This window comes from Zootoca vivipara, chromosome 2 (genome assembly GCF_963506605.1).
Source record: "Zootoca vivipara chromosome 2, rZooViv1.1, whole genome shotgun sequence".
In the NCBI taxonomy this organism is placed as follows: domain Eukaryota; kingdom Metazoa; phylum Chordata; class Lepidosauria; order Squamata; family Lacertidae; genus Zootoca; species Zootoca vivipara.
In genome coordinates, this window is record NC_083277.1 from 60417886 (window position 1) to 60443648 (window position 25763).

The window sequence follows — 25763 nt, forward strand, 5'->3', positions numbered from 1 at the left end:
GCCCTTTGTCCAGACAAAGTATTGGAGCGGGTATCATCAGACATGATGGGAGCATAGCTGCCAAGTTATCCCCTTTTTTAAGGGATTTTCCCTTATGCTGAATAGGCTTCCTCGCGAGAAAAGGGAAAACTTGGCAGCTATGGATGGAAGCTGTAGCCTAACATCATTTGAAAGGCCACAGGTTGAGCCTGTAAATATGCTACTTATATTTACAGGGTGAGCCTACCTGCATTACCTATGTGGTTTATTAAAAGTACCCATAGAGACTTCTCTGAAAGTCACATCATTAAGCTTATTAGAATGTTGAAGCATTAGGCTAAATATGTGTTGGATTTTATGACACTGATACAACACTGAAACTCCCAATAATATAACTAGGCTGGAAGTCAGAGACTAATTCTCAGCAGTTCATCAGACTAATTACCCAACAACCCCAAATCCTTCCTTTCTGAAAACTAAAGTTTCTTTACTTTTACCTCTGTTACTAAATTGTATAATTAAACCCACTGTGAAGATCAACACAGAGAGAGAAGAAATTAAAGTCAATTAAGCTTTGTTTCATCCCACAGCACTTGATTTAGTTCATTCCAGAACCTACAAGTAATCTGGTTGAGTGTCACACAGACCCCTTCAGGCCTGAGTGAAAACAGTTCCTTACACTCAATAGTAAATGACTTTAAAATCTAAAGTTCCACAGTCTATACCCATCAGTGCTTTCCCTCCATGGCCTCTTAATTAACTCTGTGGTGTGCTTTGTTACAAATATGAAACTCCAAATGAGCAACAGAGGTCTCTTAAAGCTTTCAAATACCAGGTATCATCAAAGAGTTCTGTGCTCAGCCTTTTAAATTTAAAACGATATTCTACCATAGACTGAAGAGTAGCAGCATACCATCTGTACAGATCCAAATTCCTGCAATAGGCAGGGTCTTTGTTTTGTTATCAATGATCGGAGAGGGGGAGGAGGAGTTCTGAACTGAGATAATTAACTTCAGAAATTAACTCAATAATTTTAATTAAAGGGAAACCATGGCTTAGCATGAGCAAACACATTTCCCAAATCAAGATCATGCCTCCCACACTCTTCCCCAGATTTGCTACAGCCATGCTACCTGGGGCAGAGCTATGGTTTAGGTCAGTGTTATGCCTGAACCCAAGCTCATGGTTTGTCTTGCTCCAGACAAGCATCAAGGTGTGCTCTTCTTTGATGGTTCATCAACAGAATCAAAGGAGGAGTGCAGTGCCTGCAATGTGCTTGTTTGCAATGTGCACTAAACCATGGTTTGGCTTAAATGTTGTGTGCAAACTGGGGTCATGTGGATGAAAACTCTGTTGCAGTGGCATATATTTGAGTCAGTCAAAGATGGGTTTTAGAGATTCTAAAAAACAAATATGCATCTACGCTGTATTTTTTTCTATCCACTGGTTCACTGACGATGAAAAAATTCTTACTCTGACAGTAATCTAGCTTTAAATAAGCCAGCTGCAATCTATAATACCATCCTTAGCAAACTACTCATCTTTTAAGATGGATTTAGCTGGTGCAATAAACATTATGAGAGCCGCATCACATACATGAATACTTTAGTATGCCCAAACCACTGAATCAACAGATGGTTGATAACATATACATAGTGTGATAAGTCTGGGAAACCACTGGATAAACAGATGGTTCTTGCACATACTGCAGTAGCCTAGAAAATGATAGATTTCTGAAGTGTGATAGGCCTTTGGGCTCTGATGCGGACATGCTCATGTGCGGTGGGGGGAAGCTGGATACTAGCAATCTTGTGCATGGAAGCTGCAGGAAACAAACACATAACAGAAGTTGAGATGCATTTGCATGTGTGCATTCAAAGATGGAGCCATGGATCTACTCTAACAATGCATGGTAATGTTCTGTTTGCAGTAGGATCCCATGTGAAGTTATCTGCATGGAATGCAGATTGGATTTGTCATTTTCTTGCATGTAGCAAGATCTTCAGGGTAACTATAGGTTCAAAAATCCAACTGTGTGCGATAGAATATCAAGGTGATTTACCAGGAAAATTGGTAAATTAGAAAAACAAGAAAACTGAAACTGCTTATTAGTAGCAGATCGAAGTCCCTTGGAAACAAGTCAAAAACCACAAGTTACTTTCCCCGCAGTCCAACAGACATGTTTTAATAGCAATATTCATAATTCTTTGTTTTGGAAGAAGCTTAAATGAATGTGCATTAGGAACACATGTGACATCTAACCACCTATTTCATGGATACACTTTGTAAATACACTTTTCTTTAAAGCAAAGTATATTTAATTACAGGAAAAACAGACCTGTAGAACAAGCATCATTGTATTTCACCACTACTGAGTACATGTGGTAAATGAATATATTCAGGTGGTATTCAGATGAAGTATGGCAGATTTGGAAGTAACTTATTCTCTACTAAGATCTCGCCATGGGAATAATCCTTCTATCCCTTTCATCTTTGGCAATATTTTAAATTGAGGCTAGATGTTATTGCCAATGGTCCAAACAATGCACAGGAGTCCTGCTTGTGCATGGATTTCCTGCTGTCTTCTTATGGGAAGGGATCCATATTCTTCACACAGGCATTCAGCACAGCACACTTGAAATATTTTCCCCCTTAGCAAATAATAGGAAATCTATGTGCAGGGCTTTAAATCATGCCAATCATCGACACTGAACAAAATCCACCAAATATCATTGCTGCACAATTCTCATTAATTTGTATGAGTTCTAGATGAAAGCGCTACTCGTTGGACTGAACCCAGTATGAATTCAGCAAGGGATCAATGTATTTAATTTAATTTAAAATATGCCTTTCCTCATATTGTACAAGACTTTCCTGTGTGGTTTTCTCTGTGAAAGAGGTCAGATTATGTAACACAAGGGCAGTATCCAGCTTAAACAACAACAACAACAACCATATTTGAATTTGTGCTCCTCTTTCCCCAAACAAAGAACTCCAGGTGGTTTACAATAATCAAATATATCATGCAAAGCAGTAACACATAAAACAAAATCCTAGTAAAATAGCATTTGACATAAAAAGCAAAAAAATTCATCAAGTAGTAAGACCAACAATTCATAAAACAACAGTAGAAACTTTAAAAAGAAAACTGCATTAATATGCCATACAAGAGAAGGAAAGAACTTAATTAAAGCTTTTAAATGAGACTGGAATAAAACTGGCAACTAACGACAATCAAGCAAAACAAGTGTAATACAGTATGTCTGAAACATCGTTCATTTTTATTTATTTTTCAAAATATAGTCCGGCCCCCCCACAAGGTCTGAGGGACAGTGGACTGGCCCCCTGCTGAAAAAGTTTGCTGACCCTTGTTCTGGAGGGTCCCCAAATCCTCTGCTGCCGGTTTTCAGATGGTTCAAGGGGAATAACTAAAAATCGCCTCCCCCCCTTCCACCAGTGGGAGTCTCCCTCACAGGAATTTATAATCCAAGCCATTATATTTCCCAGCTTTAAACTGCATTCAGTATTTGTGGTAGAACTTAACTTGAATATGAAGTAAAAGCTGATCAAAAGAGCCATGCATACCCTTACTGTCACTTGTCAGCAGCAACAGGAATTAACAAGTCTCAGGACTGGTATCCTTCTATACGCAGTGAAACTCCCAGTCGCAAATCCTTATGTCAACTTCGCGGTTTCATTTATTATTAAATCGGTCATTTGCATGTTTTGTTTTCCTTTTGTAAACAAACTCAAAATAAGGCTGTTGGGACCACAAATTCAATCCGAGGAAATTTCCTAAATACACTTATCCTAGGGCCATTCCGATGCTGCTTTTGGAATGGCAGCTGGCACCTGTGGCCTTCTGTGAAATACTTTCTGACACTGATGAAGTGGGACAGGTGGCCGAACTGGCAGAATGGGCTGCATTTGATTGATAAAGCACTACAAGTGTCACAGGCTTATAGACTGTCATTAACATCCAGCAATTCCTCAGTGCGTGGAAGGTTCATAGGCAAGCACAACACACAGGCAAGTCTAAGAGAATGGGCAGTTGCTGGGAGTAGGGGTAGGAGGCGAGTGAAAATCCATGGAGAGCATTATTTGATTTTCCTAGTTACTTTGCTTTTTTACCAAAGGAAAACAGAAGTAAAACCAAGGATCGCCGCCACCTGTCCCTTTATCTCGGCCTGTTTGTCCAATGTTATCACAAAAATTAAAATCCCACACTGAGCTGTTTAGTTTAACAGCTGCAGATGGAACCATGTCTCAATGTTACTGCACAAAATTGTTTGCTTCTTGGTCAAAATAACTACCTTATTTATATTTTTATAAAATTACTTCTGTACCACCATGTCATAAACTATATCATGGCAGTGTACGCTACAAAACATCATTTAAAAATGCTGATAACGATTTAGGTGTCAAAAATAAAACTGATGCAGAACTCTGTTGGCACCTTCAACTACAGCACTGAATACACAAGCAAGTTTGCTATTATGACACAGGCTGACTATGGTTATTAAAAAAAAACCATGGGAAGCTTGTTTTTTGGCAAAGATTTGGGCAGCAAAGTTTGTCTGATGGCATAGCGATTGCCTTTTATTTCAAACTCTTTCAAAATGCTTATTTATGAGTTATAATTTTAATGGTCCCCACCCAACTTCATAATGTATTTTCTCCTAACCTAAAATGTAAAAACTTTAAATCAAAACACCATACTAAGAAAAAACAAGACCCTAAAATCCATATATCCATCCTAGGGCTGGGATGCTAAACAACCCATGTCTATTCATGTTCTAACTATTTCCTCTCCTTTTTATAAAATTATTTATATGCTACATTTGGGGAAAAGCCTACTCAAGGCAGCTCACACTATCACGAAAACCACAGTAAATATAACAATCTAATCAAAACTAACAGTTATTACAACCACTTAAAACAAGTACTCAGTTATATTCTATAATACGCCTCTGAACAAAAATGCTTATTTGTTAGGGTTAGGTGTATGTATCTAACTGGTCCACAGACAAGTCATGATTTACAGTTTTTGATCATGACCCTATGCAACAGAGAGAATGGTATTTTGCAGGGGGCTTTGAGAAAGCTTATAAACTTTATTTCTCTCTTGTCAGAAATACGTACCTGTGCATTCCTGTACAGAAAATACATGCAGATGGGGAGGGGGGGGGCACTTTCTAGGTTTTGAAACTACATTCAAAATGTCTATTTATGAATCAAGAATTAATAGTCCTTTTTTTTTGAATACTCAAAGTTTGTCTTCTTTAGCCATTTCCCCTATTCCTGAATTTTTTCAAAAAGAAAAAGAAAAAAGAGAGAGAAGGGGGAAAAGAAAAAGAAAGCCTGGGCCATTTCAGTATATGGGTGTTTTTTTTGTTTTTTGAGGCCAATGGCAGGGCGAGCCAGAGCCAATGACATAGAGCCAACTAATTTAAATTTTGTCCCATCAACACAAAGACTAAAAAGGAGTTAATGTAAGGAGTGATTGCAAGAAGACAGGCAAGAAGGGTGGGGGTTGCTCGCTGAGGGCAGGCTGATCCATTCACCCTAATGGATCAGCCTCCTCTGTTTTTAATGTGAACTGTACAGTAATATTTTTCTTATGTGTTTTACTTTGCTTCTTGACCCCAACCAATCAAGGATCGTGTAGCAAACATGATTATGTCACAGCACCATAGGCCCAGTCAGATCCAGCTATGTTTAATCACTGTGGGTAATTAAGAGCGCTCACTTTCTCGATCTGAATGTTGGGGGGGGGGAGGAGATGGAACACATTCATATTGCCAGAACAACCTGGCTGATATGTAGGTATCTTGCCACACAGTACTACTTTCATTGATTGCCAGTAGTGTACTGTAAAAAACTTTTCATCCTAACACATCACTAAGTCATAATCAGTTATGCATAAAGAGTTGAGGCACAACAGGGATGAAGATTTGGATTGTAATATATCATGAATGGACAACATCCCCATTTAGATGTGCATTTACACAGCCTTATTTTTCAGTGTGATATGCCTTTCAGTGCATAGTGAAATGTACATCTCAATCCATACTCTTGTCTAGATGGACAATGACACACGGGCTGAATCTGTTAGCTTAATTGGCTCAATAATAAGGATAATTTTATATCCTTCCATGGCCCCTGTCCCCCTGTGAACTGCTTAATATCCTTTTGCAAAGGAGTGCGAAAAAACAGCAGAAGAGGGGCATTAGTAATTTATGTTTATGTGTAATATTTGGGAAGATGTGGCTTTTGAAAAATAATAATTTAATGTATGACCTATTCCATTTACCTAATAAATTCACTAACAAACATTGATTGCTCCTCACTCCAATTCCACAAGGGCAACACAACAAAATTAGGCAACTTGGCAATGGACAGCACTTCATGTTCCATTTTCTATTCCTTGTGGTAGAAATGCATATAATTGCTTTGGCAGCATACATGGCGAAAGAGGCTCTGCAGGAAATAACTGACCTTTCAAACAGTCAGAAAGAAGCTCAAAGATGCCTATTTACTGTAGCTCTCTTGGTGATTGATATTAACTATGATAGCCTCCCTTCAGTAAGGAAGAATCTAGTCTTCTTATTCTAGGGTTTATAATAAGTGGGTTTTTTCTGAAAAATTTGGCTATCAGTAACAGGTTTTAAATGTTAACACTCAACAGATCTGAAATCATAGGTTCTAGCATTCTGAAACATGAAAGCAGGCTGCTGAATTCATGCCAGCATCAGCTAAGAGTGCCACATCATAATGGCATTGCCTCTTTGGATCTAATAGAATTCCTGATAGGTACTGTTTTTCTTCATGTTTTAAATCAAAACAGTCCAGTAAGGACCGAGCATGCTCCAAGTCTCTGTAGGGGACAAGGACAGAAAGCTAGGAGGGTATTTTACATTTCTTTTCTTCCATGTCATGTATTTTTGTGTTTTTGTATTGTAAACAGCCCAGTGAATAATCATGGAATACACGGTTCCCAGTCAGTTTCCTATCCAGGCACTGACCTGCTTAGCTTCAGCAAGATTGGGGGGGGGGGCTAATGTGCCTTCAGGCCACACCCTTAAAATGAAATGGAGTGTCCTGGAAAAGGCCCCAGCTGGATGAATGGTGAAGATAGAGAGCACTGCATATTCCAACATTTTGCAAGGCCTAGCTGTGATATTAAAAATGCTGCTAATGTCCAGGATTTGTGAAAAGAAGCATTAGTAAAAAGCAGACAAGTTTTCTCAAAGCCTCAGAGTTTGCTCGAAAGCTGTCTTTTTGATGAGTAGACACCTGTTAATCTTTCAAGTAGATGAAGCCACATGGTGTACTTATCAGTGACAAATAGGGAGAAGGGAAAACCATTAGAGATGAAAGTCTGAACTGAAAGATGATAACATTTCACTTACCTAGGACACTGCCATCCAAGCTTGTAGATATCCTGGCTCAGGTGGAGGGCATCTCTCTGTTTAATAATAAAAAAGGAATAGAATGACTCATTTGGTGACAACAAATACTCCACAGTATTTTCTGCCTTCTTTGGGGGGGTCGTTGTGTGATGCAAAACGGTTTTTTAAAAAATCCTGTCCTTTAAACAGTTTGTATTATTCTGTGATGGCAATGATCGACTATGAAGCATATCATCATCACCTTTCTTGTGGATTCACTATGCAAGTCACTATGCAAAGGTTTTGTTTCTTTAGCCCTGTCCAAGGGTAAATGGGTTATAAGAACATTGACAGGGATGATGTGAAAATTATGACTGCATACAAAGTATGATGTGAATTGTCATTAGGAGAAAAGGAAAGCTGGATTTGATTTATGTGATAATAAGCAGTAATGTTAAGTAGTTGATACCGCATTATCTTGTGCCTTTTTAAAAGCTTGGCAATGGGCTGTGCTGTTTCCAGTTGCTTAAAGGCCCAGAAAGCACACAGCTAATCGTTTCTCATTTTGTTGCAGGCAAAATCTGTATTCCACACACAGAACCATAAAGCTCATCTGGAGATTACACAAGGAGACCTAATTGAACAGGCTCTTCAGAGCCAACCCATAAAAGCTGCATGCTGATTGACAGGAGTGAAAGAAGTTTCGAAGCAGTTTTTGGAGAAACAAGCCACTGATTTATATTTAGCAACTTTATTCAAGTTTTGTTTAAATGTCCTCTCCCAATCATCAAGACTTCATTTTACTGGGATTCAATTTTACCAGAGAGACCATCTAGATTTTCAGTGCAAGGTGGAAGCATTTTTTTCCTGTGTGAGATGTACATTTGCGAGCGCATCCAGAGCAACCATATTCTCACTTAAACACAAACTTTCCATATTCATAAGCAACAATGTCAAAGCCTCAAACTCATCTATCATTCATAAAAATACACGTATCTACAAAAACTCAAAACGAAACACTGACCATTACAATAGTTTAGCTGGAAGTGTCAGGAAGGATCAAGTACAACAAATGAAAGTTCAAAGCAGAAACATGCTGTGAGGGACAAGGGATACAGGGAAGTCCCTCCCATCTTAAGTTCCAGCCCATCCCCAAGCGCTGGAGAGAGTAAGGAGAGCTCTGCCTCCAGCGGAGAGTCAGGAAGTGGTGTCCGAGGCTCAGGCAAGGTTGTGGAGCCCATGCCTCAGGTGGGACAGGAAGTTGGGCGCACGGGGGGGAGGCCAATCCCCCAACTCCCGAATTGCGACGCAAACGTAGGGGGAAGAGGTTGGGTCTACCAAAGCTTTGGTGCTGGAAGAAAACGCGCCAATCGCCATTCGGAGGTTCTGACACCTCACCTTAAGGATGCATTTTTACCGCTCTGAACACTGTAAATAATCAGCACTTAATAAAAGCCTTAAAAGACCATGCTGGAGTCGTTACTCTAGAGTAGCCATATCAGGCCCTCTGACAGCAACCTCCGAATCTTTTTTTGGCTACTTTGGAGTGCAGCGATGAGCGTTCAAGAGGCTGAGCATTGGAGGCTGGAGGCCGAAGCAGCGAAGCAGGAGCTACGGAACCTCACAGCGCAGGCACAGCAGCAATTGCATGCAGCTCAGGAGGAAGCGCGAGGGGCGCAGGAGGAGCTGAACAAGCTGGTGGACCAGGTGAGGACAAAAGAGGAGACGGAGAAACAGCTAAGGGTGATGGTATTGGACCTGCAGAAAAAGTTGGAAGAGGAGAAAGCCGCTAGAGGTGGGGGGGCGCCCCAGCCGCAGCTAGTCCAAGTGAGAAGGGGACAGAGCCTAGTCACCAAGTTTAGCGGCGACCCTAGGGAGTACCTAGGATTCGAGACAGAAATAAATTATGCGCTGGAATTGCATGCAGCAGAATTCCCAGATGACGCGCACAGAGTCTCCTTTATCATAGAGCATTTGACGGGGGCCGCCCGAGAATGGGTAAGACCGCTCATCGCGCAAAAAAATCCTTGCATGAAGAACGCAAAATTATTTCTAGAAGCTTTAAAAATAATGTACGCTAGTGACAGTGAAATGGAGGCCACTAAAGAGGAGCTTCATAACTTAACACAAGGAAAATCGACAGTTAGGGACTACTGGGCGAGATTCACCATGCTGGTGCACAAACTGGGGTGGGATCTGCAAAGTGAGCCAGTGAAATCAGCCTTCTACCTGGGTTTGCACGCAGACGTTAAGGATGAGCTGGCAAGAGGTCCTAAACCGCGAACTATGGATGAGTTAAGCAAAGCGGCGCTAGCGGTGGGGGTGAGACAGGAATCCAGATGGAATGACAAACAAGCGACGCGCGCAGCAAAACCTTGGTTCCCACGCTCCCAGGACAGACCACATCACCAAACCCCACCCCAGGGCCCGCCCCCAGACCCGCCCAGACCAAGCCCAGAGCCGGAACCGATGGAGATCGGTGGAGCGCGTGCGCGGACTTTTCAAACCCCGGCGGCGCCAAGACGCAAGGAGGGAAGAGGCGGGAATTGCTTTCTCTGCAACTCCCCCCGGCATCGCGTCAGAGACTGCCCTCATCGCAGGGAGTGGCAAGGAAAGGCGGGAACGGTTGTACCCTCCCCCACTGAAGCAGCACCACAGCAGGGAAACGAGACAGCCTGGCTGCAGGAGACAAGGGGCAGCAGCCAGGCACAGTCAGCAGACAACAGCCCCAGCCCGCCCACCCGCACAGAGAGGAGCAGAGCCAGCCCACCCCTCCCAGAGCAGGAGTGGTTCTAGAAGTCACGCTAACGCTCCCAAATGGCTATCCCCTGACGGTCCTCGCCCTAATTGACAGTGGTGCCTCAGCCAACTTCTTCTCGAGAAACTTTGCAGAAGAGCACCAGATCCAGCTTCTGCAGCTGGATTTTCCCCTGCACGTAGCCACCATTGACGGCAGGGAATTGCTGGGAGGGGCCATCACTCATCAACCCCCCCCCATGAGAATGACGGTGGGAAGGCACTCAGAGACACTGGCTTTCAACGTCACAACCATCTCAGACCCCCCCATCGTTTTGGGAATGAGCTGGCTGGCGCGCCACGACCCCTCCATAAGTTGGCACCAGAGATGCATCACGTTTGGGTCGGACTTTTGTCTGGAACATTGCATGCAGCACCACCCAGGGGAGGGGCCTCCAATAGCCACGGTGGCCACCATGCATGTCAAAGGGGGTGAGGCGATACCCAAGCAGTACTGGGACCTGCAGGAGGTCTTCAGCGAAGCGGAGTCCGACCACCTACCCCCACACAGGTCTTTCGACTGCCAGATCAACCTGGTGCCAGGGGCAACGATACCCCCAGCCAAGCTGTACGCCATGTCAGATCAGGAACTGGAGGATTTGCGGGCGTTCATAGACAAGAACCTCAAACGGGGGTTCATCAGAGAAAGCAAGGCAGCAGGGGGCAGCCCGGTCTTCTGGGTGGACAAGAAAGACACGCAACAGCGCCGTCTTGTGGTGGATTTCAGACGGCTCAATTCAGTGACAGAGCCAGTGGCTTTCCCCATGCCCAGAGTGGACGATCTCCTGACAGCGGCACGCAGGGGCAAGATTTTCACCAAGCTAGACCTGAGGGGGGCGTACAACTTGATCAGGATCCGGGAAGGCGATGAGTGGAAAACCACGATATTCACGCCCCTGGGCTCTTTTGAATATCTGGTGATGCCCTTCGGGTTGCAAGGGGGCTCAGCATGCTTCCAGGCCTTCATGCACCACGTCCTGGGGTCCCTTCTCTTCAAGAACTGCTTGGTCTTCCTGGATGACATCCTTATCTATTCCGCTGACCCAGTGCAACATGTGAAGGATGTCAGGGAGGTGTTGCAGTGCCTGAAGGAGAACCACCTGTATGTGAAGCTGGAGAAGTGCAAGTTTCACACCAGGGAAGTGGACTTCCTGGGCTACAAGCTGTCAGACAAGGGGCTGGCGATGGACAAGGACTAGGTGCAGGCCATCCTGGACTGGCACAGCCCCAGGACGCGCAAAGATGCCCAACGCCTCCTAGGGTTCGCCAATTTCTACAGGAAATTCATCAAGAACTTCTCGCGGGTTACGGCTCCCATCACGGACTGCCTGAGAGGCAAGCAGAAGTTCAGGTGGACGCCAGAGGCGCAAGCAGCGTTCGAAAGCCTCAAGAGGGTGTTCGCTTCCGACCAGAACCTGTTCCACGTGGTGCAGGATGCGCCCCTACGCGTGGTGACAGACGCTTCAGACCGGGCGTTGGGAGCGATCCTGTTGCAACTGGACGCCAACAGAGAGTGGAGACCTTGTGCCTTCTTCTCCAGGAAGCTGACACAGCCTGAACGCAACTACACGATCTTTGATAGGGAACTTCTTGCGATCCACGCTGCTTTCCAGCACTGGCGACACTTCCTGGTGGGCGCCAAGCACCCCATCCAGGTGTGCACAGACCAGACCACAAGAACCTGGAGTTCTGGAGAACGGCCAGGGTGCTCAACCAGCGACAGATACGGTGGGCAGAGTTCTTCTCAAACTTCAACTTCTCCATCCACTACATCCCGGGGGAGCAGAATGTCAGGGCGGATGCCCTCTCCCGCAAACCAGAGTACATGGAGCAGGAGTTGCCACCAGCGCCCAGGCACATTTTCCCCCCATCAGCATGGTCCTGCGGAGCAGCAGTGGTGAGCGAGGCAGAACTCACAGCACTGACGGCAGCAGATGAGTTTGCCTCCCGCATCTTTGGAGAGCTGCGAGGGGGGAGGGAGCAGGCCAAAGACTTTGAGGAAAGGAGGGGTTTGCTTTTTTACAGGGGAGCCCTGTACCTGCCCACCAAACAGCTGAGAGGTAAGGTCCTCAAGCAGATGCACGACAACCCAACGGCGGGTCATTTCGGAAGGGACAAAACCACTCACCTAGTCATGAGACACTTCTGGTGGCCAGGGGTGCGGGAGGATGTTCGGGATTATGTAAGGGGATGTGACACCTGCCAGCGAGCAAAGGTGGTCAGAGCGCCACCAGCAGGTTTGCTGGAGCCATTAGCCACACCGCACAGGCCGTGGGAAGTAGTGTCCATGGACTTCATCACAGACCTGCCGTCGTCCAGGGGCAAGACCGCAGTGTTGGTGGTGGTGGACCTCATGTCCAAAATGTGCCACTTTATACCGTGTGCCAGGGCGGTCTCGGCAGAAGAGACGGCCAAACTGTTTGTTGACCACGTATTCAGACTGCATGGATTGCCTTTAAGAGTTATTTCGGATCGTGGCCGCCAATTTGTTTCCAGGTTCTGGCGGCGGCTAATGAACCTCCTGCAGGTGGAGGTCAGTTTGTCTACGGCTCGGCACCCGCAGACCAATGGACAGGCGGAGAGGGTCAACGCCATTCTGCAGCAGTACCTGAGATGTTACTGTTGAATGATTGTGTAAAAGTGTCATTATTGTTTCACTGTACCTTTAAGAGTCAGGAAAGATTTAATGACTGGGGCTCTGCAGCTGTGGAGCAGCTCTACAGGTGTTGCTGTGAAGCTGATGATGCAGGGTATATCAGGGGTGTTGTGTGTTGCCTCTGTGCTGGGCGTTTTCCCAGTGTGCTCTTGGTGGGTGGTTTGGTTGTGTGGGTATTTTGTATAAGCCTGATTTAATTTTTGTTAAATTTACTTTCTCCATTAAACCAAGCATTTGTTTAAGTCTTGGTCTCTATGTGTAAGTTTCTCAACCAGTTTCTGCTGATTTTGCTTTTAACCCTAACATCTTGGTTATGGGCCCAGTGGTTGAGTGTGGAACTGCACATGTTAGTTTTTGGAGAAAGGTTTAGAAAGGTTTTTTCCTTCTTTTTGCTGCAACGGTTTTGTGGGCTGGTGGTTGAAAAGTTCCAGCATAGCAGACCGTGTTGCTGAGGCTGAGAAGGCTTTGACATTCCCGCAACTAACGGCCGAGAACTATAGCTTATGGTCCTTTCGCATGGAAGCACTTCTAACTTCCCGTGATGTGTGGAAGTACGTGACCGAGGACCCTCCTGCTCCTATGACCGATGCCTGGTCGAAAGGTGATGCTAAAGCAAGGGCATTAATTAACTTGGCTGTTAGTGATCAGCAAGTTGTGTATATAAGAAATAAGAAAACTGCCAAAGAAATGTGGGACAGTCTTGCGGCAGTGCACGTTGGAAAGGAGTCAGCGTCTGCCATAGCTAGTCAGATATCTGCTGTACCTCCAGCAAAATTAACTGTGGAAGGGGTAACAGCAAGATTGATGGGTGAGCTGGACAGAAGGGAGGCTTGTGGGATTAGCACTCCTATTTCTGAAAATAATGAGGAACGCCGAATGCAAGTCTGTGGTGATTCATCTGCTTTCAAAACTTCCAAGCATTGCTGGTTTTGTAAAAAGCAGGGGCACCTTGCGAGGGACTGCAAATTTAAAAAGCAAAATGCTTCAGGGTCCGTTCCAGTTCGTAAATCACAGACAGCAACCCAGCAGTCGGCAGCACATCGTAAAGATGGGCGTGAGCCGCGAGCATTCCATGTTCGTGAATTAGGTCGTAAAGTAATTAAAGATGACACGTGGAAATCGTTTGTAGTAGATTCCGGGGCGTCAATTCATCTTTGTAACGACCGAAGTCTGTTTGTTTCTTTCGAAGAGGAAATTGGCACCATTCATCTGGCCAACTCCGACGTTCTACAGTCGCTTGGCAGAGGTACTGTGAAACTTGACTCCTTAAACATCACAATAGCAAATTGCACTTACTGCCCATCAGTGGACAATTTATTATCAGTAAGTTGCTTTGCACGCCAAGGAGTAACTGTGTGCTTCACAAAATCACTATGTGAGTTCTACAAAGGGGGAAAGCGTGTATTGTATGCCAGAGAGTCTGAAGGTTTATATAGACTATATTTTAAAAAGCATTCACAGCCACCTGTGAACTGTAGAGTAACCCAGCCAAGTCAAGGGTTGAGAAAAAGTCAGGGGCTGAGAAATGTAAAACCTCACTCCGGATGTATTCATGAGGCGCATAGACTTTTGGGACATTTAAATTTCACAGATGTGATAAAGACAGAGAAGATTGTTGATGGACTAAACTTGAAGCCATGTAAATATTATATGCAATGTGTATCTTGTTGTAAGAATAAGATAAAAGTTGCAAGAAAGGGTAAATGCTCAGGCAGGAAAGTAACAGAGCCATTTGAACGTGTGCATTGTGATTTAGTAGGGCCACTCCCTCCTTCTTTAGGAAATTCAAAATATTGGCTTACTCTTATTGATCAGTACAGCAGATATTGTTTTGTTTACACCATTGCTGAAAAGTCACAAGCACTTGAGAAGTACAAGATTTTTTGCAACTGGGTAAAAACCCACTTTAACAAACCTATAAAGCATTTGTTTTCTGACAGGGGGGGAGAGTTTGTTTCTGAGGAATTTTCACATTTCCTGGAAGCGCAGGGGACTGTTCACGAGTTGTCCTGCCCTAGAAGTCCTTGGCAGAATGGGATTGTAGAAGTAGTGCAACGTGATTTGCAGGCAGGTGTTAAAACTTACTTGCATGATGCTAATTTGGGGAAAGAATATTGGGCGGAATCTCTTCATGCCTATCTTTTTGTTAAAAACAGATCCTATCATTCTAGTTTAAATGTTACACCCTATGAAATGTTGTTTAAAAAACGCCCTAATTTAAAATACCTACGAATTTGGGGTTCAGACGTTATTATTCACTACCCTGCTAGACACAAGTTGGATGAGCGTAGTGTTCAAGGAAAGTTTATGGGCTACCAGCAGGGGGCGTACAGAGTTTATGTACCAGCAACTGGTAAATTTCATATTACCAGAAGCATGATTGAAACTGTAAATTGGAATAGAGTTGCTATTTTTCAAGATAGTGATGGTTTAGATAATGCTGGTGAGGAGGAAGTAGAAGAGGGAGAAGCTGGAGCAGGGGATACTAGTGGATCTGAAGACGAAAAGCCTGTTGTGTCTGGTGATTTGTTTGAAAATTTAAAGACACAGACACCTAAAGAAAGGTTAAGTTCTTCTGAATTTTCTGAAAGTAAGAAAAGCCCACAAGAGTCTCAACAGTCTGATGATAGCAATTTACAGTCTGAAGCTAGAAGTCCAAATAGTTCTACTGATTCTGAAGGGACTAGCTCTTCTTCAGGACTAAGACGTTCAGACAGAAAGAGACAGGAACCAAGACGGTTTTCCAAAGAGCAGTTATACACTGTGTATGCCAATAAAGTAGTTTTTGAGCCAAAATGCTACAACGATGTTCAAAAATTACCTTTGCATGAAGCTGTAAATTGGTACAAAGCTATGGATGCTGAAATAGCTTCTTTAAAAGAGCATAACACTTGGTCTCTTGTACCACAAACCCCAGACATGAGAGTTATTGATTCAAAATGGGTTTATAAAGTGAAAATGAATGATAAAAACGAAGTTGTAAGGTACAAGGCTAGGTTAGTAGCCAGAGGTTTCCAGCAAATCCCAGGTGAAGACTATGATTTGTGTTACTCACCGAGCGTAAAATATGAATCTGTTAAGCTTTTGTTAAAAGATGCATCCCAGCGTGGACATTCTGTCTATCATGTAGATATAAAAACTGCCTATTTGTTTGCAGATTTAGAAGAACAAATTTTTATGCGTGTCCCTGATGGCGTAATCGCCACTAAAGGAGTAGTGTGCAAACTAAATAAATCTCTTTATGGTTTGCATCAGAGTGGTAAAAACTGGCATCAGACTTTAGTGAAGGAATTGCTGAATTTTGGCTTTACACAAGGCAAGGCAGATAACTGTGTATTTACAAAAGAAAATGGAAATTCTGTGACCAAATTATGTGTGTTTGTAGATGATATATTAATTTCTACAAAAACTAAACATGAATATACACAGATAGTGTCACTGTTACAAGAAAAATTTGATGTGGTAGAATTAGGCAAAGCTAAAAACTATATATCCATGCAAATTGAAGAAGGCAAAAATGGTTCTTATCTGATTCATCAAACTGCAAAAATAGATGATCTTGTTGAAATGTTATGTTTAAAGAATGCAAATGGGAAAGAAACGCCTATGGTATGTGGTTTCACTTTTACAGATGGCAATAACACGTTCTCTGACAAAACTTTGTATCGCTCTGCCATAGGCAAGCTCAATTTTATTCAAAGAGTTTCAAGGCCAGATGTAACTTATGCTTTCCATTTTCTGGCAAAATTTGTAGAAAAACCCACTACCCAATGCTTCAGAGCTCTTAAGAGAGTGGTGATGTACCTCAAACACACAAAACGTTACAGATTGGAATTTACACCATCTATTGACAAAGGTTTTGAAATATATTGTGATGCATCTCATGCTGTAGAGCAAAATAATTACAAAGGTACATCTGGTATGGTTTATTTTTATAATGGGTGTCCTTTTGAATGGAAAGCACAGAATCAAATGATTAATTGTCTTTCTTCAACTGAAAGTGAGTTATATGCCTGTACTCAGGCCATTCGTGATATAGAGTGGTATTTACAAATATTTGAAGACTTAAAGATGCCAGGATCACTCCCAGTAAAAGTTTATCTCGATTCCCAGAGTGGACTTGCTATCCTGTGCTCAGAAACCAACACACAGCGCACTAGAGTGTTGAGATTACGTTTACAATTTGTAAAGAATTTGATTGCTGACAAAACAATTGTTTTTGAATATGTTCCAGGTGACAAACAAGTTGCAGACATCTTTACTAAAGCACTTCCAAAAGTTGCGCATGAAAGACTTGTACAAAGTTTGTCTCTGTTTCACAATAATGAACTGCAGGGGATATGTTGAATGATTGTGTAAAAGTGTCATTATTGTTTCACTGTACCTTTAAGAGTCAGGAAAGATTTAATGACTGGGGCTCTGCAGCTGTGGAGCAGCTCTACAGGTGTTGCTGTGAAGCTGATGATGCAGGGTATATCAGGGGTGTTGTGTGTTGCCTCTGTGCTGGGCGTTTTCCCAGTGTGCTCTTGGTGGGTGGTTTGGTTGTGTGGGTATTTTGTATAAGCCTGATTTAATTTTTGTTAAATTTACTTTCTCCATTAAACCAAGCATTTGTTTAAGTCTTGGTCTCTATGTGTAAGTTTCTCAACCAGTTTCTGCTGATTTTGCTTTTAACCCCAACAGTTACGTCAGCCAGAAGCAAGCGGACTGGGTGGATCGCCTGCCACTGGCAGAATTTGCCTACAACAATGCGGTGCACGTCTCCACAGGGGTGTCGCCCTTTAAGGCCAACTACGGGCGCGACCTCAGATCTTTCCCGGAGAGGGAGGGGGAGGAGGAGGAAGAGGGCCCACAGGCAGAGGATTGGGCAGAGGACCTGGAGACGGTGCACCAGCAGCTCAGAGAACACTTGGAGAGGGCCAAGGAAGCGTACAAGAAGGGGGCGGATCGCCACAGGCGACCGGGAGAGGTCATCAGGGTGGGGGACAAGGTTTGGTTATCCTCGGAGGGTCTTCCCACCAGGGGGCAATGCAAGAAGTTAGCACCCAGGAGGCTGGGCCCCTTCACGGTCACACAACAGGTCAACCCGGTAGCCTTCAGGCTAGCACTGCCTGAGGACATGAGAGTGCACCCAGTGTTTCATAATAATAATAATAATAATAATAATAATTTATTATTTATACCCCGCCCATCTGGCCGGGTTCCCCCAGCCACTCTGGGCGGCTTCCAACAAAACAGAAATTCTAAAATACAGAGATCCATCAAACATTAAAATACAGAAATCCATCAAACATTAAAAGCTTCCCTAAACAGGGCTGCCTTGAGATGCCTTCTAAAGGTCTGGTAATTGTTGTTCTCTTTGACCTCTAGTAGGAGGGCATTCCACAGGGTGGGTGCCACTACCGAGAAGGCCCTCTGCCTGGTTCCCTGTAACTTGGCTTCTCGTAGTGAGGGAACCGCCAGAAGGCCCTCGGAGCTGGACCTCAGTGTCCGGGCAGAACGATGGGGGTGGAGACGCTCCTTCAGGTATACCGGACCGAGGCCGTTTAGGGCTTTAAAGGTCAACACCAACACTTTGAATTGTGCTCGGAAACGTACTGGGAGCCAATGTAGGTCTTTCAGGACCGGTGTTATGTGGTCTCGGCGGCCGCTCCCAGTCACCAGTCTAGCTGCCGCATTCTGGATTAGTTGTAGTTTCCGGGTCACCTTCAAAGGTAGCCCCACGTAGAGCGCATTGCAGTAGTCCAAGCGAGAGATAACTAGAGCATGCACCACTCTGGAGAGACAGTCAGTGGGCAGGTAGGGACTCAGCCTGCGTACCAGATGGAGCTGATAAACAGCTGTCTTGGACACAGAGTTGACCTGTGCCTCCATGGACAGCTGTGAGTCTAAGATGACTCCCAGGCTGCGCACCTGGTCTTTCAGGGGCACAGTTACCCCATTCAGGACCAGGGAGTCCTCCACACCCGCCCGCCTCCTGTCCCCCACAAACAGTACTTCTGTCTTGTCAGGATTCAATCTCAATCTGTTAGCCGCCATCCATCCTCCAACCGCCTCCAAGCACTCACACAGGACCTTCACCGCCTTCACTGGTTCTGATTTAAAAGAGAGGTAGAGCTGGGTATCATCAGCATACTGATGGACACCCAGCCCAAACCCCCTGATGATCTCTCCCAGCGGCTGCATATAGATGTTAAAAAGCATGGGGGAGAGGACAGAACCCTGAGGCACCCCACAAGTGAGAGCCCAGGGGTCTGAACACTCATCCCCCACCACCACTTTCTGAACACGGCCCAGGAGGAAGGAGCGGAACCACTGCATGACAGTGCCCCCAGCTCCCAAACCCTCTAGACGATCCAGAAGGATGTTATGGTCAATGGTGTCAAAAGCCGCTGAGAGATCCAGCAGAACAAGGAAACAGCTCTTACCTTTGTCCCTAGCCCGCCGGAGATCATCGACCAGTGCGACCAAGGCAGTTTCAGTCCCATGATGAGGCCTGAATCCTGACTGGAAGGGATCCAAATGGTCCACTTCTTCCAGGCGTGCCTGAAGTTGTTCAGCAACCACTCGCTCAATCACCTTGCCCAAGAATGGAAGATTTGAGACTGGGCAAGGATGGGCAAGGATCAAGGAGACAGGTGGTTGGTTTCACTCGTCGAAGCAGCCTGTCCACATCCTCTGAGGTAATAGATTGAAATTGATCCCACAAAACTTGACTAGACAGGACTCTAGCACTCCCCCGCCCCGGCCCTGCTCCCATGGTGGAGTCTACCTCTTCCCGAATCTGAGCGACTTTATCTGCAAAAAACTTTGCAAAATCATTGCAGGAGATCATGTGGCCCGTACTGGGCCCGGATGGAGCAGGTGGTTCCGCTAAATTGCGAACCACCTGGAAGAGTCTCCTGCTGCTGTCGCCGTACAGAGAAAGTACCAGGTTCAGGGACAGCGATCAGCCTCCAGAGGGAGGGGGGGAGACGGGAGACGCCCGACAGCTCAATGAGGCAACTGAGATTTTAGACTCAAGGAGAGGGGTGAGAGGGCTGGAGTACCTGATAGCATGGGAGGACACTCCGCCGTCCCACAATGAGTGGATACCGGCCACGGAAGTACCTGAGGAATTTTTAGTGGAAGAGTTCCACGCCCTTTTCCCCCACAGGCCCAAGCCCTGGCACATGGAAAGGGAGGGAGAAGGGGAGGGGCGGGAGGAAGGGATCGCAGGCAGCAGCTCTCCATGGAGATGGGAAGCGGAATTTGAGGATACGGAAGAAGAGGTGTGGGTTTCACCGAGGTCGACCACGTCAGAGGCAGGAGAGGACTGGCAGAACATTTTTACTCCCACCAGCTCTGACGCCACTGACTTTTTGGGATTCCCGTCTTCTCAGGGGGAAGGGGAAAGATCGCAGGATTGGGGGGAAATTTTTACACCCACAGGCTCTGATTCCACAGACTTCTTGGGGTTTCACTCGTCCCCAGCAAGCAGAGAGCCCCTAGGGAGGGGGGGAGAGGAGCCTGGGAGGGGGGTGGATGTGAGGGACAAGGGATACAGGGAAGTCTCTCCCATCTTAAGTTCCAGCCCATCCCCAAGCGCTGGAGAGAGTAAGGAGAGCTCTGCCTCCAGCGGAGAGTCAGGAAGTGGTGTCCGAGGCTCAGGCAAGGTTGTGGAGCCCATGCCTCAGGTGGGACAGGAAGTTGGGCGCACGGGGGGGAGGCCAATCCCCCCCAACTCCCGAATTGCGATGCAAACGTAGGGGGAAGAGGTTGGGTCTACCAAAGCTTTGGTGCTGGAAGAAAACGCGCCAATCGCCATTCGGAGGTTCTGACACCTCACCTTAAGGATGCATTTTTACCGCTCTGAACACTGTAAATAATCAGCACTTAATAAAAGCCTTAAAAGACCATGCTGGAGTCGTTACTCTAGAGTAGCCATATCAGGCCCTCTGACACATGCTAAGAGTCTCCATCTGTTTCCCATAAATTCAGGGCCCAAAGTCTACAATTTTTAGGGTTGCAACCCAATCAAAGCCATTTCAATTGATTCATGCTCAGATTTTAAATCCAGCAATACAGACATCTGGTTGGCCACAGCGAGAACTGGACCCATTGGCCTGATCCAGCAAGCTTTTATTATGTTCTTATATTCTTGTCAATTACACCAGCATTTTACATATTTAAACAATATTTGCATATATACACACACATTTAAATTCTCTGCTTCTCTCAGATTAGTCCTGGAACAACTTCCAACTAAAATAGTTTTCAGCTTTATAGAGGCTTACCTCCCACGGAACACACGACAAACATATACAAATGCATATATGCATATTTATCTCTGCACCTATGTTATAAAATCAAATAACATTATTGGAATAGTCATATTCTAAAGCTAAAACAAAATGGCTCCTTTTGTTTCTTCCAGGCGTGTTTTCCCAGCGAGAAATAGAAAATTGCAATTTTTTAGGTTACCATCCCATTCCCAACAGTAGCCAGTCTATGCAGCACAACTGAGTCATGCTGTCCTACTAATACTGTCTATAGGGGCATCCAAAAGACGGTATCTCTTGGTGCCAGCCCTCTTGCTTGTTTGCCTACCATGCTTGCTTACACCCTACCCACGCTGTACAAAGCAAAGACAGTGATGTTTCACACTCAAGAGACAAACAATCTCTTTAAGTGGATAAAAAACAATTCCCTCTCATCCAAGCCGCAGCAGCAGCTCTTCACTTCCAATGGATCAACCTGCTCTATGGAGACTCACAGAGGAAAAATGCCAATCCTGCTTAAGTGTGGAACCTGAAAGACTAGGGAGGGCAGTAGGCAATTAGTCAGGATTAAAATGTTGACAGCGAGGTAAATATTTAACAGATAATTTTTGCAGGCCCTGTTCTATTTTACAATCTTAAATAGGAAATTCTGGCCTTAAGAAAATTTTGCACATATTTATTTAGCAGTTAAGAAGGGGTTCTCACTATACACCAAAAACATTTTTTAAAAACCAGTTAAAACATATAGTTCCACTATTGATCTTTTAATAAAACAATTGTATCCTTTCAGATAATCACGCAGAATAGATTGTGTAAAGAGTATGCAAAATCACCCAAACAGAGAACATTTCTTATAACTTATTGTGCTGCTCAGAAGCATGTGGGGGGAAACCTGAAGCAATATAGGTTGGAATTCAATGAGTATTTTCTCACCGGAATAGATCCAGTGATTACTTCAGTGTTGGAGCTCTCATTGCCTGCTACAGGTGAGGAGGTGACCATGAGAAAAGAAACTATGCAACTGATGCCACCCTCTCTGAAGTTGAGTGGCCATTTGAAGCAGGAATTGGTGGCCCAGGAATATAAAGTGCAACTGGAATGTTAATTTCCAAGAACATGCCAAATCTCTGAATCCACTGATTCGTACCATACGCTACTGAAGGAGGCAAATACTGGCATTTTTGCAAAATACTATCCTAGAAATGAGACATGTTCCTGTTTGCAATAGCAGATTGCTGATGTGATTTTTTCCTTGGTAAATATCCAGCTTTTCATAATTTAGCATCAGCTGTTTGTACTTATGCCTCTTCTGCTCCTGGGCGCCAGAAACACTTTAGGGCAGCCTGACAGCAGGTGTGTGAGCTCAGCAGTGAATGGAACCAGATCTTAAATTAGCAGCACTTGGCTAGCCAAGGCCTGTAATATACTAATCATAAGCTGAATGCTCCCATGAAGCAGCTTGATTTATCCATTTTCACCTTTGGATGCTTAGAATTTTTTTCCAATTTGAACTTATTTTTCATTAAAACTTAGGTAATCAGAATGCTCAAGAATGGGTAGAAAGTAGTACACTATGTCATTAAGACGCTAAACAAGTACAGAACTAAAAAGAGAACAGGGAGTGGAAAGGGGGAAAGTGTCAAAACACTGAGGATGGCATTTTCCCTTCTTTTCAGCATTTCTCTCCACGCATACCTACCCGGTATGGTTCCCTGCCCAAATCCATCTGATTCCATCCTAACAAGATCAATGGAAGCAGCCTTATCACACTTTTATCACCTTCTGGATCAATGCAAATGCAGACTATCTACACTGCATTCCTTTAAGTGAGATGAGCATTTGGGCACATGTTCAAAGGCACATCCCTCTGAAAGCAATGCAGTGCAGATAATCAGCATCAGTGCCTTGCTCAAGTAGAAGGGTTGGCAGTGGGCTTATTTGATTCCATGGTGCTGCGTTCAGGGAAATGATCCTCATTCAAGAGAAATGAACTGCAGCTACGTGGCCCTTTCATGTCATCAAGAGTATTTGTTGACTTACACACTTTCTCTCTCTTCCCTGCGCATACATCCAGCTCCAAAACTATCTTGAAGCTTGTTCTAGGGTTCAGAGGATCAATACCGCAACAGAAGTTCCTCTCTTGAGCAGAAGGTAGAACTGAGCTAAAGGTACATGTGGGAGCTGTTTTCATTTTCTCTTTGACCTACAGTTACCATCTCAAGTTTGCACTCACAGAATTCACACCATGGGACATTGCATTCTCTGACGCCACCCCATGATCCTTTAAATTGCAAATGAAGGAGGAGTCAAAGGCTGTATTTCATCTGGAAGAAGGATTGATGGGGACGGAGCGATAAGGGAAGTGAGTTTTTTCTTCTTCTTCATATGAGTTACTTCGTACCTTCCCAGACGCGATGTCCTGGCTTGTTTGGAGTGAAAGAGAAGCAAAAGACTGTGTGAGTTGAACTTTATAAACTGTTGTTACTGAGCATATTTTTTAAAGATGTGGAGTTGCCGACGAGAAAAGCCCCCCTCTAGTTGGACGGAAGGAGTGCCTGTACGCGTTCGGAGGATTTATGAGCTGTGACGCACTTTGAATTGGAGCAGCGACCTGAAGCTAAGTTCAGCTATAGGGCAAGGAGATCCATTAATTTACCAAGAGTCTATGGTTTGATGTTTGGGTCTTCTGCCTGGAAAAGCTGTAAATTTTACAAAGATCGTTAATCTACATGGTTATGAGAGAAAACGAAAGTGATTTGAGCTTTTTAAGATGGCGCTGCTTCGTGTTGACGACGCAACAGGGAGCTCCAGACCAAGAAGATTTATGGGGAGGCTGGACTGATTAACCCACACAGGAGAAAGAACATCTGTGAAACCTTGTTTGATATTTATCTCAGCAGCTGGGAAACAATCGGTTGAAAGTGGAAAACATCTATGTGACTGTAAGGGAAAGATCTGGATTATTATGAACTTGGAGAGACGATTTGAACTTTAGAAAAAAGACGGCAGTGGACGGTTGCGAGGAATCCCCAATTTCTTGAAGCATGGGAACCCAAAAAAATTTTCTAGATGATTTGGCATAACATTCGGTTTGATTGATATATATGTGTATAATTTGAAATAATGAATGTGATATAATTGGTTTTAATTGGAAAATTAATAAAAATATATTTTAAAAAATAAATAAATTGCAAATGAAGAGTGTCCTTTTACATATCTGAAGAAGTGTGCATGCACACGAAAGCTCATACCAATGACAAACTTAGTTGGTCTCTCAGGTGCGACTGGAAGGAATTTTTAAATTTTGTTTTGACTACGGCAGACCAACATGGCTACCTACCTGTAACTGTTAAAACATCATATGAGGAAGTTAAGTTAGACTCAAATCTAGTTTCCCACTCACCAGCTTTGCCCAAACCAACTGAGAATTTTAGAGCCTGCCTGCTGGCTGGTTTGTTTTTTGTTTGTTTGTTTTGCTAACAATATCAGAGGTCAGCACGAATGCACAAGAACTCCCACTAGCATCGTAGGACTTTGATCCTATTTTCTCCCATCACACATCTTCCATATTGGCTCAGGGCAGAGGGTTCAGAAGAACCACCAGAACAGTGCCCAGGGGCAGGAGAGGGTGATAAGATACATTTTTTAAAAACCACATTTGGATTGTAACCATCATGTTACCATATTTCCCAGGAAAGTTGCCAATGAATTCACACAGTCAAGGTAAGAATTTTATTCAGAATATTGTAATATATCTATTCAATATAGCATACCCTATGGAGTCAGTAAACAGCAGAGTGGATGGCATGTATGTAGCCACTTAGGTTCATATTATGCAGCATCACATTCAACATTTTCATTTTTCTTGGTTATAGCCAATTTAATTGTGATGAGCAAAGTGTCTTCAAATGTTGTATTAGATAATGCACCTGTGGGGACTTTATGCAAACAAAATAATTTGTATGTATCCGTGTAAACATATGTCCTCAAGTGCTTAAGAAAAAACTACTTGATATAGAAAAAGAGCCAACACTCAAATCCCTCTTCCTCAGATAATCACTCTTTCACTGTTACAATAAACAGAAGGAACTCCCTTTCCTGTTATCCCACCTTCTCTACAGATGTGTTCCACCCATTTCAATTGCCCTCTTAATACATGTTAAGAAAACACAGCAAACTGCCAGAATAATAGTGTAGTGTATCTGAAGAAGTGTGCATGCACACGAAAGCTCATACCAAAATATAAACTTAGTTGGTCTTTAAGGTGCTACTGAAGGAATTTTTTTATTTTGCCAGAATAATGGCATTTCTGCAGGCTTGCCAAGGGCTTCATCTAGATTACATTTTGTCTTTTTATATATGTGAAGAGAAAATATGTGCATTTCAGCAAATGGACACACTGCTGCCAGGTGAACTGTATTGATTTAACTTTGGCTATGTCAGGAATGTATTCTCAGGATGATAGCAAATGCTGTGCTGAATGAGAGGAAATCAACACCTTGTACCGTACTATATTCCGTAGTGCTAATGTGGAACAGTGGTACCATTTTCTAACCCAAACCACTCTAATTCCATCTCTATAGAAAAGCACAGCATAGGTGTTAAGACTGGATTCCCTAGCCTCTTGATTTACAAGGTGCAAAGTACTCACAGGACTAAGAGTGCTAAGCAGCTGATCAG

The 25763-nt window shown here is 44.1% G+C and overlaps 1 protein-coding gene across 2 annotated transcripts in view; it reads right to left on the reverse strand.

Annotated features, from left to right (window-relative positions):
- SGCD (sarcoglycan delta) overlaps positions 1–25763 on the reverse strand; it is a 401606-nt gene that overhangs the window by 321305 nt on the left and 54538 nt on the right. For both annotated transcript variants that reach the window (XM_035105743.2, XM_035105742.2), the window contains exon 2: positions 7392–7447. The gene's annotated coding sequence lies outside the window, so the exon portion shown is untranslated. The remainder of the gene's footprint in view (positions 1–7391; positions 7448–25763) is intronic.